General features: G+C 27.1%; 1 protein-coding gene across 1 annotated transcript in view; it reads right to left on the minus strand.

Moving 5' to 3' along the window:
• Positions 1 to 20,445, minus strand: part of LOC119670168 (proteolipid protein 2) — a 36,680-nt gene that overhangs the window by 15,356 nt on the left and 879 nt on the right. The gene's annotated exons all lie outside the window — the stretch shown is intronic.

Below are 20,445 nucleotides of genomic sequence, written 5' to 3' on the forward strand. Positions count from 1 at the left end.
ATAAACTTAATAACAACAAACCGCAAAATAGATAAATAAAAATGAACTGTAAATTATGCCAAACTGAGCTTAACCAAAGAAGACCGGCTTGACTTGCATTCAAGATCCCCATTACTTCATTGTGGTGGGAGTGTACGGGTGCCTGTATCTATTCGCTTATGCATGAATCTACTCGTATAACCCATTAACTGGCTTGTCAGCAAATATCGAACGGGTATTTCATGTATTCATGAACGAGTAGAGTATTCACTGTCAGTGTCACTCTTCAATGCCTATCCGTGAAATGGCAAAATCAATCAGGCTCGAAATGTATTACGAGATCGTTACGCCTGCGTGAAGACAAGTTGGAAAACTCGTTGCCCATTGAACATTTTAGGTTTACTGCACTTTTAAATGGTTTTATATGTTTTACTTTAGTGGTAATAAATTTTCTTTCTGACTTCACTAACACATTTATTATTTATTTGTACTTTTTGTTTTTAATTTTTATAATATATACGAGTAAAATATTATTTAAAAAATAAACGAAGCGTGATATAAAAAATTTTTATTAAAGTCTATGAGCAAGTAACTAATTGTTTTTTAATTTTTTTTTAAATTTACATAATAAGAACTTTAACTTATTTAAGTTTTGTAACTAAATACATTCTACAGGCATATGACAATTTATTCCCATTCAATCTTTATTGTATCTATTAAAATACATTATATGTGTACAATACATATTTATTTTTATATCACATAAAAATGTTTTGTAGTTTTTAATAATAAATTTATAGACTTTAAATTGATATAAAATATAAATATAGATATAAATATATATAAATATAGATATGTTGCTACTAAAAGTAGAAGTACACACTCTGTTGCTACGTCGAACCTTTCTAAAGCTTAATTGGATTTACTGTTCTCGACTAATAACCAAACGGACTAAAATTGAAATTTTGAACCCTAGCAATAAACTGCTGATGCTCTATGACTAAGTAATATAGCGTATGACATATGGAATCACAAACAAAATGCAAGTATTTGCGAACAAAATCCACATTATATATGCAATTTTTTTTGAGAAAATATTATCTCTAAAACAGATATATACTGGCTGATGAATCAACACCGAATGGAAAATAAAAGAAAATACACTTCGATAGACCAATAGATCGATAGACTTTGAGTGAGCATCAGAATGATATACGGAAGATGAGATTGAATAGAATCTACTAGTCCTATAAAGGAGATGGCGACTATTTATCACTTGAATAATTATCACTTAGCACTTAAAGGAAATTAAACACTTGTTATGCTCATTCAAGAACCATCTTTGAAATTTATTCTGTATGATGTAATAAGCAAGGTTATATATTGTGGGTTAAAAAGATCAAAAAAAAAAAAAAAATAAAGAAAATTTTGAATATGTTAGAAAAATATTTTTCAATTTAATTAAAAAATTTTCAATTTTAATAAAAATGTCTCCAAATTCATTGACTCCGGATGCGAACATATTTTAAAAATTATTTATATAAATATTTTCTTTATGAAATAACGGAAATTTATTACTTTTTTTAATATTTATAATACAAAATTGACCAATTTTTAATAGTTGCCATAAAAAAGTTCACAAATATAAACACAAAAATAATATTTTATTTTAAATATATTAAGTAACCGAGAAAATTTTGGATTAAAGCCAATATTTCTATAGAAGAAAACAAAAAATTTTTTCGAATGTCTGCGAAAAAGTAAGAGTATAAAATAGTAAACAGAAACAAGTGTTTGGAGAGAACTATTTTTATATCACACTTTCTGTTATTTTTCTTTAATTCAGACCCCAAAACCAGAAACTGACATCATAATCGTTTTTTATGTATAATTTTCTTTGATAATTGTATATATAATATAATATATAACATAGAAAGAAATAAAAAAAATTTATATTGTCTGAATAAATTAAATAAAAAATTTTTATAAGACATGGAAAGCATTTTCATATATATTGGATTAAATAAATTCAATATATACAGTCATGTATTTTATAATAATTAAATTAAATTATTTTAATTATATTAATTAATAACATATAATTATAAAATGTGAAGTTATTATTAGAAAGATACAAATTTAATTACTACAACACGTTATATATCTTAAATAATATAAATAGATTTATACGTAGTATAAATTTACATCGACAATATACGAGTATGCAAGAGAATTTTTAAATAAAGTAAAAAATTTTAACAATAACTAAGTACGATAATAATTAATTATAATAATAATTACTTTGTCTTGAATAATATTGTTTATTATAATGTATTCATTACGTTTTTTACTCAATTTTTCAGAATATTAATAAATTTACTCAGTCAGATTTAATACGCTATGCAACTTCGGATTTGCCGAGCAGATTCTAAAAATTGTAATTCTTCATAAGGCGGTGATTACCACTGGGTAGTCCCGTACATGCCAATCTTATATTATATTGTTATTGCCATAAGTAGTACTTATTATTCATGAATAGAATAGATTGTATTTAATAAAATGAAGTTTAAAAAAAAAAAAAAAAAAAACTCAGTCAGAGTTCGGGAATGTAAGATTTAAGATGATTTAAGATTTAGGATTTAGGATGAATGTAAGCTTTTTATATGTTAGTTAAATTTAGTGAATGTAAAATTTCAATTATAAAATTTAAATACAGATTCATGGAACAGCAAATATTCATAAATTATGAGACGAATACGGGTTATGTGGCGAAAAAATGTAAGATGTGAATTGAAGGTAACCTGAGTCGAGGTGATTAAGTCTTGTTACTTCAACGGCACGGAGTTATAAATTAATAAAGATTTAAATTGTTGAATGAAAAAGTATTATTTAAGTGAATTTAAGTTAAGTGAATTTTTATGTACGATATATCCTCTGCCATTTAAGATGAAAATGTGAAAATACCTATATACACAGAAATTGTGAAAATTCTAGAGAAGAAAGAATACAGCCAAGACAGAATACATAAAATGTCGTAGTGAAACATTTCGAAGAGAATGACTGAAGAGATTCAGTTTGATGCAGAAAGTTTTCTGCTATCTATAACGAAAATTTTTTATCATATTCATCTAAACAGATCACAATACAATGGACCTGTGTGTTTTATTTATCAGTTATTCTCAAAAGATGATTCTAATGAAGGTAGAGCCTTTCGGTAGCTTTCAATGTTTTCCTTCCACTGAATAAAAAAAATAAATAATTCAAGAAGATTCTCTAATTTAGTAGGTCCACAAAAAAGTCGCACTTATATAATTTAAATGAACATAAGAAGATTTATGAAAAATGTGAATACCGAACTAGAACATATTGTAATATAAATCACAAGGTTTTGATGAATATGCTGAATATTAAACTCCATGAAGGAAATAAGGAATAATTAGTATAACAATATTCAAGTGTGGATTGCAAAATATATTCTAATATGGACAAGGTAAAATCTCACTGTATAAAGAAAATTTCTTAAAAATTGGATAGGAAGAGAAGCAGGCAAATCATGTAGAAAAATTAGAAAAAGTTAGAAAATCAATAGATGTTCGAGAAAATGGTTAAGATCATTGTGGAACGCTGACAGCAACAATAAAGAAGTTGGCGTAAACATTATAGCAGCGATCACCAAGTTCTCATTGCCGATTAAATATAATAGATGTCTTTAAAAATTTTACAATATGTGAATGAATATCGTTGTGTAATATGATAGAAATCGAAGATTTAGAACATTGTTTAGGTAGGTGTTCTGTATTAAGAAAGTACAGAAGTCTATTTTTTGGGACGGCAGGTTTTATCAAGGAAACTATCGTAAATATAATGATGCGGATGCCAACAAATGGGTTAACGCACTGGCATACACAAAGATATCATTGTAGAGTTCAACTTATTCAATAATTTTTATTTTTTTGGAGGTATGGAATCATGCATTACCACCCTCCCGACAGTCGATGAAATAGATCATACTCATACATAGTTTATGTATGACTATGATCATATATATATATATATGTATGTATGTATGTATATACATTTAAAACTCATAAATTTTGTTATATGTAATTATTTCGTATCAACCTATATAATTATCTATTTTTAATTCAAATTTTTTTTACAAAATATATGTTGAATATAAAAATAATTAAAAATTATCTAAAACTTATTTACCCATTTATCCATAGATTACAGTATTTGTTTAAACTAAATACGGTGTTTGCTTAACGTTAACATTTCACACTTCGTACCTCCAACAATTATGTACTTTCAATTCTTCCGTAGATACGGGTAGTTCCATAGAAACAGACAGTCCAGACAAGGGCAATGACGCCAAACGTAATGCATTGCGCCCATATTAATTATGGCATAAATTATGGTAATATGAGTTTTTGTTGCTGGAGTTGCGCATATGTTCGTAGGGCTTTCCAATTTCTCCAAATGCGAGTTAGTCGGTTGTCTGGTTGAGGTTATCGTGGTTTGTTCTTTGTATGTGGCTCACTTTTTGTTTTTGCATTAATGAAAGTTTTCGAATGTTTGGAATAGGTAAAGCGGTAAATACCGACTTCATACGCAATACACACCAAAAAATGAGGTTGAAACCATGTAAAAAAATGCCGATTTGTTTTGTTTTTTGGAGCAGAAGTTGTCAACCTTTAGTCTATCTAACTTTCTTTACAATTTTTTGTTTTATAATTGCTATATAAATTCGTTCAAAGATAAGATATAAAATATTTTTTGATTTCGTTACCAAAAATATTTGTATTTGCATTTTTTTTTTTCGTTTGTATATTTATTTTTAATCTATAAAATAATAATTTTTTGATGTTGAGATAATCGCAGCTGTTAGCAAAGTCAAGAAATATGAAAAACAAATAACTCATTAATTACTGTTTATTCAATTTTATTTGATAACGACCGAAAAAACAATATATGAAATTATTTCACAAATTCTAAATAAAATACTAGAAAATTATTTTCACAAAAATATTTTATATTTAGGAAAAGTAAATACAATTTAATTAAGTATATAAGTATTTTACTTATTAAAACTTATTGTGAATACATTTTTATTTCACTGAGAATATAAATTTTGGCAGTAATGTTTTTATGTCAGTGTCTCTATCATAAATTATAAACATATTAAAAAGTAATTGAAATCATATCTAGACATCGTCAGTCGAAATGCGCCGAAATAGTCTATTTAGTATATATAAAAAGTTTGGAATAGGTATATAAATTTTATATACTTTTAGAATCAATAATTATAAATTCAGAACAATCTTCTTCAAGTTATTGTAAACTATTACATAGGCAGCACAGTTATTAAAGTAATTAGAATGTTAGATCTCCAACAACAGTATAGGAAATTATACTGTTGTTGTTAGTTTAAAAATATAGAAACTATATATGGACAAAATAAAAAGAATTATACTAACAGCCACAAGATATGTCCATGGATTAAGTAATACAGCATCATTTAAAAACCAATGCCTTGAAATCATCTATCTCTATAGCGCACCAAATGAGAACAATAATGACTTATTGTTCTTAGAATAAATAAAACCAGAATAGTTTTTATGATGATTCGGTTAAATTGCACTAAAAAGTCAGAGGTACTGGTTAAAAATTCCGATTCGATCCGATCCGGTTTATAGTATTGTTTAAATCATAGTTTTCGTTCATTGAATGGTAGGACAATACCAGGGCACTCAGCCGGCAGACCATTGAGCTCAAACCCGGAAAGAGAACGGCTTAACAGGGGGATTAGACAAAAAAGAAAAGGAAAAACAGAAAATTAATAATTTAATAAATTGTTATTACGACCAATTTACAATGGGTTTTTGATTATTACTGGGCTTAGGACGTTTATTTTTAACATAAAATTATAAAAATTTTTTTTTTAATAAAAAAATTGTACTCATTAATTTGTGTTAAATATTTAATTATATTTTAATTTTTATAAAAAATTATTTATATTACAGATCTTTTGGTCTAATTCTTAGAGTATCTTCAGTATGCAAGTGCAATTATTTTAATGAATCAAAGAAGTTGAGATAAAGATGGAGTATTAACATTGTTTATAATAACATAATAACCCACATCATAACATCATAATAATGTTAATCCTATATGTTAACTCTATAATCCCTATGTTAATCCTATAATCCTATTCTGGATAATAATATAGAAAATATTCTGGAGTTGTTCACATCCTTAAGACAGCATTTACATATCAGATTTGGGATAACCGCATTGGAGGTCATGTGCTGTTCACCAGTGTTGGGTCCTGTGACGATCTTGTCATTATCTTATTATTAATACATATATATTACTAAAGAAATATATATTCATAAGGAATACATCGAAATTGATATAATTATAGTAAGACATATATAGTAAGAATATAGTAAGACATTTCCAAGAGTTTGTAACATTTTCAAAGTATGACTTAATTGCTCTAGTAAATTATGTTTTGAGTATCTTGTTTACATTATCGATATTGTTAATAAAAAACTGCTTGTTACGGAATTTCAAACTATTGAAAATAAATAGTTTATCTTTTAAATTTCGCTATGCCATATAATATCTCTGTAAACAAATAGTTCAAGATAAAAGAAAGAGTCTGATGACACATACCTACATATTTTGCAGTAAATTGAAGACTTCAAATCGCTGTACTATAGTCACTGTACATTCTTAACAAAAAAATATTATTGTTCTGAGAAAGCAAATAAATGTTTATTACAAAATGCTTATTAAGTTTAAAAAATCTGCTATAGAACTACCAATTGAAGAAAAAATACAAAACTATAAAAAATTGTGTGAGCGTAACCAAATGGGATTTTGGGTCATGCATCATTAATGTGCGCAACACTAGACTTTACAAACATAGAAAACTATATATAATATATACAATATATGTATATATGTGAATCCGTATTATTATTACTAATACTTAAATGCATTACCCATACAATTACATTACACTGAAACACCCACTTAAGTAGCAAAATGTGTTTTTATTTGCACTGATTTACGTAGTCTGCTGTAATGCAAATGCTTGTATGCATTTATTTTTGTATCTTGCAGATAGAAACGTGCAAATCTCCTAGTTTCTAAATTCTGTTCATATGCTGATTAAACAATTTGTTGCAAAAAAATTACATCATAAAAGCATGGAGAATCTAAATTTATTTCAATAGCAATCACCCATTTGATGAGTTATGAAGAAACAGGCATGATGTATCTTTTTTTTTTGTAATAGTGATTTCAATTTTTAATGCAGCACATATTTTGTATCTCTAAAAAATATGATTTGGTATAATATATGATTTCATACATGAGAAAAAAATTAAATAATTCACTTGACCCCTCGTTTACCTTAAGTATTTTCAGACAACAACCAAATTTGTTTAGAATTTGATGCATTGCCTGTATTCTAAGTAGTAACCCTAACATATACCTTTACTGATTAGTATATACTATAGTTATATGTTCGTATAAATTATTCTAAGACTGCACAAAGTAAATTACTTGTTTGTTTGTTGTTTGCTTATTAATGAATTAGTCGTCATTCATATATAAATACAATAATTTTGTATATAAATTTATATGAATGTATGTGAGATACATTTCGATGCCATAAAAATGAATGCACATTTTTTGTTTAAACAAAATAATTAATTTTTTTTTCTATTTTTTTATAATAATTTTGTTTATAATTAAGATTATACGTGTTTATTTATATGAGGAAGCAATATAGAAAAGACAATCTTTTTAAACAAAAAGTATTAACAAATAAAATGTGCAAGTGATATCATTTCATGATGTCATATAAAAGGCGTTAAAAATTTACTAAAAATGAATTTTATTTATATATATATTTATATTTATATTTATGTATGCAAATTAAGAAATAAAGAGATTTCCAGTTCTCCAATCCCTAGTAACTTTATCATTTTAGAGAGGAATGTTGTTTGTTGAGTTGTTAACTATTGGGTGTTTTATTAATTTTCTTTAGTTAGGGCCATTAATCACTGGCCTTGAAAATGTGAATTATAACCCATATATTTTTCTTTTGTTATGGAATTTAGTCTTAGAATTGACAAGTATTTGTTTAAATATTAGCAAAAAGTTTTCAAATATAAATAAAAAGTGTTTCTCATATAGTATTTGAAAACTCAAAATTCTTGTTTGTAACAAAAACCAGAAATATCACAATATTTAATGGCTTCCTTAAATTAAAAAAAAAAACAATTGACTTAGACCAATTGAAGGTAATCTACCTTAAATGTATATATATGTTATAGTAGTATGATAATATAAGACATCATTTCTATAACCAAAACTAAATAAAAATATTGCTTACCATTTAGTTGTATTGCAAATATCTCTCTGTGATTAAGTTTTTTCTAGATTCAAGTATTATAACTTTAAAATTCCAGCTGAGCGCTTTCGAAGCCATTGCTCATACTCATAGCCTTATAATTTATTGCATTTATAGAACTTTCAATAAAGAAAAATATTTATAAAGTTTTATATAACTGGAAATTATTAGTATATAATGTAGTCAATAGCTAAATAAACAGAAAATTGGTCTCACATTGCATCACTTAACAGTCAACACTTCGAAATCAGCTATCTCGATAGTATGCTATATGAGAACAATTATAGTCTATCCACAGAAGATGCAAAACCACAATAGTTCGGTTAATTTATTTCGATTTAATTATAACAAAAAGTTGAAGGTTCTAATTAGAAATCAATTAGATTCGGGTCTAGTTTACAGCGTTGTTTAAAACATGCACCTATGAATGCATGTTTTAATAGTGAAGCTTGAACAATATAATAATTCCGTAATCATAAACTTTAACAATTCCTAGGCAATTCCTTAGATCAATATGGATCTTATATAGCAAACGCCATATAATAAAACGCCATATCATACCCAAAGAAAATTCTTCCGAATTCAATAACCAAATCAAATATAGTAAAATAATGTAGAGTGGTAATCGACGAGCTAAATCGGTTGGCTGAAGTCACCCTCATCTGGCAACATTAAAGGGAACGAGACAGCTGACAGTTTAGCCTACTCTGGTGTCTCCCTGGATGTGTCCCTGGCAGTATCGGTTTATATTACCCATATAGACCATTAGGTGAAGTACCTACTTCTCTTTCTTCAACTTGCCAATAATATATGGAAAGGACTTAAGTCATGTTAACTTTTAGGTTAACATGGCCCACCTATAATAAAATTAGATCCTCGGAACTCATCAAAAAAAAACTGCGTAAGCATTGCAAGGCTTACTGCAGTTCTTTTTGGTCATTGGTGTATAGGAACTCATAGGAAACTGCGCATTACTCACAATTCTCCCTGCAAAAGCTGTGCAAACCCGCCGGAAAAAGAAATCAGAATACCATTTTTCTGTGAATACCTGGCTTTGACATCCAGTATAAATAGGTTTTTAGGAAGCTACTTCTTTGATGGGATGGATTTAGTCTCTACTCTTCTATATTAAGAGTTCTTGCAAGAAATGTAGTTGCAAAACAGCGAAAAAGAGATTTATCTAATGAGGAAGCCATAAGCTCTATTTATGGAAAGTAAGCTTCTTTTATTATATTTAAAAGTGTGCTTAAGCTAGTAAGTAAAATAGATGAAACCATTTGCCATATAATGTTTGTATAACATAGTCTTTATATAAAAGTTTTCTACAGAAATGTTTTTGTGATATTATGGCCGTTATACAGACGTTTCCCACAGAAATATTTTTGTGAAATTATTTTGTTTTTTTAGTGCTGTTAACTAGCACTTTTTTTAATTAAATTATTTTAATATTTTTTTTAAATATTTTGGTATTAAGAGCTATGCTGCCCTTTTACTTATTTTCGTGTAAATATTTGAGCTATGTTGTGCACTGACTGCTTGTAGAAGTAGAGTGAAATTTACTATATAATTGATGTGACTTCGATTTAGTAAGGCAACACTCATATGTAATATTACAGTGTCAGTTTATAAATTAATCACTATATATTAGTAAAAAAATGTTGATTTTTTGTTTCTACTTTAGTATAGCTAGTGATCTAAAGAGTCCTACCTTGTCATTGATAGTTAATGCAATCTAACTAATTTAGTTTTCTTATAAATGTTTTGTTTTATGAAGCTTTGATTTCTGTTATTGATTTTCCATTTAAGTTATTAACTTTTCATTGGATTGGAATGTGACAGTGTAAATATTTTCTGCTCAATTACACTTTTCTTCTCAGTTCATATACAATTTTTATGGATAGAAAATTTCATTATTAGCATTGAGTTGTACGTTTATTAAGCATTGATATAATATATATTTGTTTGTATACATGAATAAATGTATAATATACATACGTATATGGAAAATATGTGTAATAAAAGTCAAATGAGTTGGAGATAGAAAAAAATGTGTATTACAGTGATAAGATCTTAAAAATAATAAAAATTATTGAAATTAAAAATATTTAATTACATATAATCATAGCTATTTTTTGTAAATTGTATCTATCTATTGACATATATGTACTAATACTAATATTAATACTGACGTAGTCAATTTGGCATATTAGTAGATCTTATTTACTGACAAATTGTAAATAAATATGTATATAAAAGAACATCCATTATGTATCTATAAACAATACAGGCTCCTCGGGAAGGTATGCAGATCTGAGGTCAATTATTGCTTAGTCGAATGAAGTGATAAACAATAATCTAGTCAAGGTGTAGAGAGGGGTTTTGAAGAAACCTCGAGTTAAAAAAGAGTATAAGTGCTTAAGTGCACTAGCTCAAAACAGCTTCAACATAATAAAATTATTTTTAAAAATTCTTAAACAATTCTGATAACCATTTTATCCATAAATATGTATTTAGCATTTAATATATAAACAATAAATTTGCTATAAAAAAATGCTGGTTTGAAAAATTATTAAACGTGGGTTCATTAAAAAAAATTGTTAAAACAAAATATTTTTAACCTATTTTGCACACTTGAAAAAACATTTAAAATTTTAATAAAATATTTATTGTCGTGTGGGTTTATGATTCTTTATCTTGCAATAAAATGTTTTCCATATAAACTTTTTTTGTTATTTTTAAATTTATTGTGTTTTACACCATTAAAACTCAAACTAAATCGATTAATCAAACAATTTTGCAATATTTTTTTAAAACATTTTCACTTTCTTTTTATAACATTTTACAATGTTTTTTTTTATATCTCTCATTTATTGTAATTTATTGTGTTTAATTTGTGTCGGTTTTTAATTTTCTTCAAGTGGTTTTAAAATGGTGTTTACTGATTTTTATTTGATTATAAATTACAGCTAAATTAATACATTAACCACAATAGCCACGGCTACAATTATCTGTCCATTTAGTAGTTATTAATGAAAGCGAAATTAAGATAAAATAAATAAATAAACTTTAAATGAGAATTACATGATATGGCAAAAATGCTGTTAAACTGGAAAATTGTGGAGTTGAACTCTTATTTGATCTTTAATTCTAACCTCTAGCACTTTACTTATTAACTTATTTAGATATTTAATTGCTTAATTTCTCGTTCGCTAAAAACCCGTACAGAGAGCGAATCTTAATTTAAACTTAATTTGACTTTACATTTGTGTTTCTGTAGGTACGATCGTAAATGAAAATTCTGAATTTTATTGTAATATATCGTTGTGATTTGCTTTAGTTTATGATAATTATTTACAAATGTACTATTAAAAATTAGTAACTTAATTTAAACTTAATTTTGTATAAATTACAACTTAAACGAGTTTTAATTGTCGAACTTTTGTTTGGATGATGAGCAAAACATCATTTTGACATGTAATAGAGAAACTGATTTATAAAAATTTAATGTAATAGAAATATTATAGAAATATTATTATATATCAAGATTGTTTAGATTCTATTCAATGACATATCTCTACTGCAAACAATAGATTCATTGGTTATTGCAATCTTCAAAGGTTATTATTTAAGTAATACGTACATGGAGTTGGTAAGAGTATGGAGATTTCATATAAAACAATACTGAAATCATGCAGTTGTATTTGTTTTTAAAGAATTAATATAAGAATTCTATATAAGAATGATATACATTGTAACTGAAAATGTGGCAAAATTTTTGAAAGACGATTATCATTAACTCTATAATAGGTTAAGTTAGGTTATACCGGCGATATCAAGGGATCCACTTAGGCCTATAGGCTCATTATGTTTCCGCATATGGAAAAATTCAGAGATTTAACCAAGATCCTCAAAAGTCCTTAAAGTGGTAAGGCGACGACGTACATATACCGGACAAAAAACAGATCGCAGATCAAACAAACTCTGACGATATATTATATAAATTGTTATAATATTTAACTGATGAATAAAAATAAGAAATATATAAAGAATTAAATCGTAAACTATCAGAGAGAAAAAAAACGAAGTGAAAATCTTGAGAGCGAAAGCAATATTAAAAGGAGTATAATGTCATCCTTTAAAAAATTTTAAGAAATTCTTAATGTAGGAATATTTATTACCCGCAGATGTATAATTTTTGAAAAAAATGAGAGATTGAAAACTTTAAACTTTAATTGATTTTTGTTAAGATGTTTTAATAAAAAACTTCATTTTACGATCATTTATTCGTGGGATTTGTGGGAACGGAATGACCACGTATAAAGAGAGCTATCTTTATTATTTCATCTCATTATTGAATCATATTGACTTATATAGACTCTAATTCTATTTGGTCTGTAAATATGACGACATACCACGAGGGCTATCTGTTATCTTATTACCGTATACCGAGATCATTTTGAACACCTCTAATATTGTGTTTATATTGAGAAATTGAAAGCTTTTTATGGATGTTTTTTCAAGTTTTTTTAATAGATGTCACTTTAGTCATGTACTATTTTTAAGATACAAAAGTAAACCGTGAAAGTGCATAAAATACAATTTATTAACATTTTTTATTTTTTACTTAATTTTTTTTTTAAACATAACACTAAGAGTTTTTATTTGTTATAATTTCTGAACTAATCTTAGACGATTTTTATCTTAAATTGTCGATAAGATTGTTTATATACACATAAAGAACAATTACAGTTTGAAGTCATTCTGATAAGTTTCAGGTGCTTTTATTTGTTTTTGAACATGAGTCACAGTTATGCATACATAAATGCAGAAATAATTAATTTCACAATTTAAGAATTTAATTAATTAATTAATTTACTGGCTGTATTGTTACAGAGTATTTGTCATTGTTAACCTTTTTCTTTTTTGTTAAGAAATTTGGATTGGTAATAGTACAATTCTGTATCTCGAGAAGAGTATTGTGTATTTATATATTAGGATACATTGCATTATAAGAAAATCTTCATTACTTACTAAGGTGACCTGTACTCTCCTTAGCTACGTTCGGTAGCCTCCTTCAGCCAGCCCGATCAGTGGCTTGCTGGTAATATCATATAAATTATACGAATATACATTGTGACCGAAAGGTTTTCGGAAATTCTCATTTAAAATTCGCGCGCTGTATATTTTTCGATATTTTAAGTTTATGTAGTTTGGCAGCACTGTCCTTAATTACTTGGCAAAAATGAGCGCGATCTGTCAGACAGTTCGTTTACGGCAGCTGTTGAAACCAGTTCACCTCAGTAGTGCGTTGCGAAAAAAACAATGGAAAAAAATATTGAACAAAGAGTTTGCATCAAATTTTGTTTTTCGAACGAAATTTCGTGTGCAGAATCGTTGCGAATGCTACAAAAGGCTTATGGGGAATCAGTTTTATCGAAAACTCAAGTTTATGAGTGGTACAAAGCCTTTCAGGACTGTCGTACGACCGTCGAAGACATGCCGCGTTCTGGACGACCTTCGACCTCTACCACCGACGAAAACATTGAAAAGGCAAAGGAAATCGTGTTCAAAAATCCTCATGTGAGTGTTAGAGAGATAGCACGAGAGCTAGGCATCGGTCGTGAGATGGCTCGTTTGATTTTGGTGGACAATTTGTGTATGCGACGTGTCAACGCCCGGCTTGTTCCGATTCACCTCAATTTGTTCAACATTATCAACGATTTTAAGGCCAAACATTCAATAAATACCATCGAACAGCCACCGTATTCACCTGATCTTGCACCGTGTGACTTTTTCCTGTTTCCCAACCTCAAATTACCACTCAGAGGAACGCGTTTTGAATCCATAGAAGACGTAAAACAGAATTCGCAGAGGGAACTCAAAGCCATACCGGAAAGCGCCTATAAAAAATGTTTTGATGATTGGAAGAAACGTTGGCATTTGTGTATCGCTTCTAATGGAGCATATTTTGAAGGAGATAAAATAAATATTGATGAAGGTTAAGAATTTTGCGTTTTATTTAAAATTTCCCGAAAACTTTTCGGTCACAATGTATATTATATTCATATTAAAAGAGTCTTGGTATTTCCACCGAAGCTATGTACATCATCAGGATTACTAAATCTGGATTCAATCTAGATTTACTTTCGATCTGTCAAATTTTTGTTGTCCAATCGAACATTTATAGAGTAATCTAACATATTTTTAGTTGTGTTAGTATATATTTATATTTTTCACTAATATATATATCGAATTAAATTATAGTTTATCTGTCAAATCATATAAAACAGCTGTTAATTTAAGGATAATCTTGCTACTCTTGCAAAATATCTAGAGTCAAACATTTTACCCCAGATTTACTAATCGAAAACGCCATTATTTTAAACCAGCGGAGATGGAATCAAACACCTATCCAGCTGGAATATTTTTATGTATTCTTACAGCATGTCCAATCCAGCAAAACCGTTGCACTTAACTATGTCAATATCACAAATAACTCACACAGTTAATCGTTATATTTGATTTGATGATTATTATCTTCTGGAGAATTGTTCTCTGGAATGCTGCTAAACCTTTTTAAGCACTACTGGTTATTATCCAAGCTTCTGTACTATAGAGTGGGACAGGCATGATAAGGATTTGTGGAGTGTGACTTAAATGTGACTATGTTTCTAAGTTACAAAGCTCTTTACTCGAGATCGTGAATAGTACTGTCTATAGGGACATTTAATATAAATTGAATATAGCTTTCTGCATTATAGTGAATGGGTCTCCACAATAAAAAACCAATAAAAAATATTACTTTAATTAATAGTAATATTATTTAATATTATAAAGAGCTTTGTGTATTAACATCATTAATATTAATATATTTATTACTATATAATAATATATTATATATTAATATATAATATATATATCATTATTTATATACAATACAATTGTATACAAGTATATTTGTTTTGATGTATTTATTTATTGATTTATAGGTTTTTTACATAATTATTTCAAAAATGATTAAAGAAGAAATAAAGCCCTTGAGTAAAAGTTTTGACATGAAAGTTTAATGTGTACAAAAAGCAGTTGTTGAATCAAATGACTAAACTGACATACTTTTCCATTATTGTATGTCAAATTGTGTTGATGTGAACATTGCGCTATAATTAATGGCATTAAAAATGTCCTTCGTCATTTGCTTAGTTTTATAGTTAATTATTCAAGAAAAATGTTGTTTAGCAACCAAAATACATAAACTTTCAAATTCATTCAAACAAAAGTATGACGAAGAATAGTTTTTGCTTAATGTTGTTCTTAGACACCCACATGCGTTCTCTTATCTAAAGCTGTTTTTATATGATTAACACGACTGATAGATATATCACCGACAACACAAAAAAAAATATATATTGTGTGCCTAGAAAATTTTGAATATTTGTATTTTTTTTTTTTTTTTGAATCCATTGGCTAATAATAAATTTTGTTTAAATTATTTTTGCCGTCAAAGTAAATACAAAGGAATACTCACGCGGTTGGATCGTTTGTAAAATTCAATTCAATTTAAACACCTGCGATTAGTTATCAAGAAGGTATAAATGATACCTCTATATATATGACAATAAAAGTTTTTTTCTATCAGAATTAAGTAGTTAAATTTTTATTTATAACATTTAAAACTATAATTTAAAATAAATAATTTTAGAAGCAGCGGTACAGCAGTACTTTCTCAACCAATTCTCTCAAACGCACTCTAGTGGGTGATATATCTATCTTCTTTTTATATGTCAACGAAATATTAAATCCAAGAACTAGAGCCAAATCTGTTGAGACTTCAACAAGATTATGAGTAAATATTTGATAATTAACAATTTGTTAAGTTTCTTTAAAAGTATCTACAAGATATTTTGTAGAAAAACAAAAAGTATCGATAAGTCTCTAGTAAATGTGGGTTAGAAAAGATTTGTTACTGTTGGACACTTGCCAGGCGGTAATAATTCTTTTTGAGAGATCTTTTTTTCAAATGTTTTTCCGATATTTTTAATATAAAAATTATTAGAACATTGAAATTTGTTCCTGGTATACTATTGAGCGATAAGGATATTTGGACTTCATAAATTTAGTGAATATATCATTGGGTATTTTTAAGGTCTAAATAAATCTTGTTCCTTGTACAATCGGTTGCAACCAGTATTTACTATTTTACCTATAACATTACAATATTTGATTGTAAAGCTTTATTAACATATGGAGGAGAAAAGAAGATATATAATGAAATTATTTGATTGATTTACACTCTGTTTCTTTTTAAAATATTTATATGGGTATTTATCCATATACATTGTGACCGAAAAGTTTTCGGGAAATTTTAAATAAAACGCAAAATTCTTAACCTTCATCAATATTTATTTTATCTCCTTCAAAATATGCTCCATTAGAAGCGATACACAAATGCCAACGTTTCTTCCAATCATCAAAACATTTTTATAGGCGCTTTCCGGTATGGCTTTGAGTTCCCTCTGCGAATTCTGTTTTACGTCTTCTATGGATTCAAAACGCGTTCCTCTGAGTGGTAATTTGAGGTTGGGAAACAGGAAAAAGTCACACGGTGCAAGATCAGGTGAATACGGTGGCTGTTCGATGGTATTTATTGAATGTTTGGCCTTAAAATCGTTGATAATGTTGAACAAATTGAGGTGAATCGGAACAAGCCGGGCGTTGACACGTCGCATACACAAATTGTCCACCAAAATCAAACGAGCCATCTCACGACCGATGCCTAGCTCTCGTGCTATCTCTCTAACACTCACATGAGGATTTTTGAACACGATTTCCTTTGCCTTTTCAATGTTTTCGTCGGTGGTAGAGGTCGAAGGTCGTCCAGAACGCGGCATGTCTTCGACGGTCGTACGACAGTCCTGAAAGGCTTTGTACCACTCATAAACTTGAGTTTTCGATAAAACTGATTCCCCATAAGCCTTTTGTAGCATTCGCAACGATTCTGCACACGAAATTTCGTTCGAAAAACAAAATTTGATGCAAACTCTTTGTTCAATATTTTTTTCCATTGTTTTTTCCGCAACGCACTACTGAGGTGAACTGGTTTCAACAGCTGCCGTAAACGAACTGTCTGACAGATCGCGCTCATTTTTGGCATAGTAATTAAGGACAGTGCTGCCAAACTACATAAACTTAAAATATCGAAAAATATACAGCGCGCGAATTTTAAATGAGAATTTCCGAAAATTTTTCGGTCACAATGTAAGTATATTATTTAGTGAATTTTTTTTTAATATTATTAATTAATTTTTAATAATATTAAATATTATTTTTCTATTAAATATTTTTAAATATTATATTTGAAATAATATTTCGTCATATGTTAATACTACACTTATTGCTTTAAAAAGATTTGTTTGTTTGTATAATTATATAATTTTGTTAAATATTTTGCTATAATTATGCCTTAATTATTTATTCTTCAATTACCTAAAATTTATTTCGTCATATCTATTACTTTTTTCCTGTTTCTATATTACTAATATATAAATAAGTACGCAAGTTCGCGGCTTTAAAAATATTTACTTTACCAAAAAAAAAAAGAAACTTTAAGCTATAAGCATTATAAGTTGAGACCCAGAAACTAAAATTTTGTGAAACCAAACGAATTTATCAGTTTTATGATAAAATAGTTTTTATGTGTAATTATTACAAATGTGTAATTATTTTAATTTTATATTCTACAAAATATTTATAGACACATTTATATATAAATTAATTTATTTATATAACATATATTTACTATAAATCATACTCATTTGACAGGATTTTAGTTAAGCTCATTATTTCAAGTTCGTGTATTTTTAATGCACTACTACTATTCTACGATTTCTTAAAACCTAGGTGAACTTGGGTCTATGTGAAATGGCTTACCATCAATATGCAATAGTCGGAGATTTCTTTATGTTTATTGTTTTTATTATTAGTCCAGTAATAGTATGTTTCTACTGGCTTTATTAGATCAGTTAACTTACTTGAGATTGCTTGAATTACTTGAATCTCAAGTAAGTTAACTGGTCTAACGAAGCCAGTGGAAACGTACTATAATAGGGTTATTGAGACAATTCAAAACATTTTTAGTAATTGAAATTTAACCAATTATTTACTGTAATATGGCTAGAGTGTCTAATTTGTTTAGTTTCAAAAAATGGAATAATTTTAATATTAAAAATGTTTTCATAGACGTTTTTCTATTGAAACTTTTTCCATTCTTATTTCGAATTTAAAGTGCATTAGCACTTTATGTTTATGTTAATATTGACATAATTTAAACATTATCTATATGTATTTAGATGTAGGGTATTGTAAAGTTATTCACTTCGCAAATATCTGCATGTTGCTATATTATAAAGACATCTGGGGTTAAGTTAAATCTGAAACTATTATGGAATATAAATTAAATATACGATATTACAAGTAAAGAAAGTAAAATTCAATTTAAATTTGTTGAAGAGGTTTTCTTTAAGTTATTTAACTAATTGTCAGAATTTTCATATTGGTGTTAAAATAATAAAAATGTGAGCATATTCTACACTGACAATTAATCATACGATGATTAATGAAATGACTATCAGTATGAAAAGGTCTAAATTAATAAGGACTCAATTCAGTAACCCCAACACCCAATATGCGTGTAACATTTTGAGTACATGACTTAATTACTTTAGTAAATAATGTTGACAATTTTATATACATACAAATTAACTGCTTAGTCCATTAAGTTAATAGTTATTCTATTATATTTTTCTATTGGTTTGTTTTCATAAATAAGTAGGTTTTCATAATTTATAACTTAAGAGGTCTCTTATATAGTTTTAAATACTTTAGAATAACCCATACTTTTCTAAGCAGTTATACAAAGTACTATAATATATAACATATTATAAAAATTTTAAGTTCTGGAACAGTTTGACAATTTGATGTAAAATATGGTTGCAATTTTTTGAAATATACTATATAATAAAAAATTTTCACTGTGAGTATTTTTACAATAAATATTAATTTATATTGAAATATCCTCAAAATGACTTTAGGCAATAGTCAAAGTATTGGTGACAATAAAATAAATTTAAAATTGTTTATTACTTCAACAATTGATATATTTGTCCGTTCAAAAACATATAAATAAAATTTGGTGATTAAAATAATAAATTAATAAATATTAAGTAATTAGTAATATATAATTTTATTGAATTTTTATACTTCTTAAACTATTAAAAAGTTCTGAGTGTTCTAATGCCCATCTGGTTTTAGATATACAAATTTATAAAATTTAAAAATCTGTATAAAGAAAAATAAATGGATTAAAAATTATTACAAGATGGATTGTTTACGATAGGCCATCACTAAAATGCTGCCTCCCCTCGTAAAGGAAGACATAGTGTGCTTTTTGTATGTTTGTGTTTTTTCGGTTAGGCTCAGTTGGTATGTTAGCATAAAATATCTATTCTGATTTCACTGACAGTCGATCCAATAATAGCCAAGAACTTAATTTTTTTTATTTTATTTTATATACTCAAAAAGTTTTTTTTATTAACTTTATGCATTTGTTTATAATTCATATAATGAGAATGCTTAAAAACCTATATTATATATATAACATATAATATACCTAATAATAAAATATATATGTTATAATAATATATATATATAAATGTTCTACAGTATTTTGGTTGTTAAGTGACAGATTTTTTTTTCACATTCAATATTTTCCTGTAATATTATTTCATGTAACAAATTATTTCATATAAGGTATTATTTCATATAATGAATTACTTCATATAACGAATTATTTCATAAAAGGTATTACTTCATATAACGAATTATTTTATATAACGAATTATGCATTTGTTATATCGAATAGCTAATAATGGAATTTCTTCGTTCGTTAAATTAAATATTCTATTTGTTGGATATTCATTATATTCAATGACTATTTAATGATATTGTGTTATGAACATATGCTATTAAGCATAATATGTGTA

The sequence above is a fragment of the Teleopsis dalmanni genome, chromosome 1 (genome assembly GCF_002237135.1).
Source record: "Teleopsis dalmanni isolate 2A chromosome 1, ASM223713v2, whole genome shotgun sequence".
NCBI classification, from domain to species: Eukaryota; Metazoa; Arthropoda; class Insecta; order Diptera; family Diopsidae; genus Teleopsis; species Teleopsis dalmanni.